This window comes from Buceros rhinoceros, unplaced genomic scaffold (genome assembly GCF_000710305.1).
Source record: "Buceros rhinoceros silvestris isolate BGI_N320 unplaced genomic scaffold, ASM71030v1 scaffold12273, whole genome shotgun sequence".
Classification (NCBI taxonomy): domain Eukaryota; kingdom Metazoa; phylum Chordata; class Aves; order Bucerotiformes; family Bucerotidae; genus Buceros; species Buceros rhinoceros.
Window position 1 is genome coordinate 500 of NW_010405426.1, and position 676 is coordinate 1,175.

Below are 676 nucleotides of genomic sequence, written 5' to 3' on the forward strand. Positions count from 1 at the left end.
ATGGAGAGGATGTGGGAATGGAAGGGGTAGAGTTGTCAGTCCTCTCGGGGTGCTTCAGGGAAGAGACTCCAAATCCTCCTTCTGGAGGGAAGGGGGATTGATCACCGTATTTCTTTTTTGAAAAAAAAAAAAAAAAAAACGATGGGGGGGAAAAATGCCAGCCAGAAGTTGTGAAATCTTTTTTGTGGCCAAGTACATTGTTGGATAAACCCCTGTGATTGTGGTATTGTTGTAATGCTTATTATTTATTCTACAGAAACTACAGCTCTGTATTTACTGAATATATAGTTATGGACTTTAGAGCATTTATTTACTTGGATGTCCATAATGGATCTGAATAAACTGCTGTGTAAGCACGCATTCAAGCATTTTTAAAAAAAAAGTGAAGGAAAAAAACCAAACAAAACCCAACCTGGTTGCCCAAGGATGGAGTTTCAGTAGCCAACCACAGCTGGACTCTTGGGGGAAGAGGGTTCGTGCACTCTGGCTCACGCACTCATGAAGAGAATCTCCAAATTGTTTGGCTTCGTGAAGAGATAAGGCCAGTTGAGCTCAATGTTTTCAAAGGTGGGCCGTGTATGATGAAACCCAACTTCTTTTAAAGTGTAGCAGATTTCATTTTTATGGCCAAATGACCGCTTGACCCCGGTGGTATCCAATCAAAGGGACTTTTTTT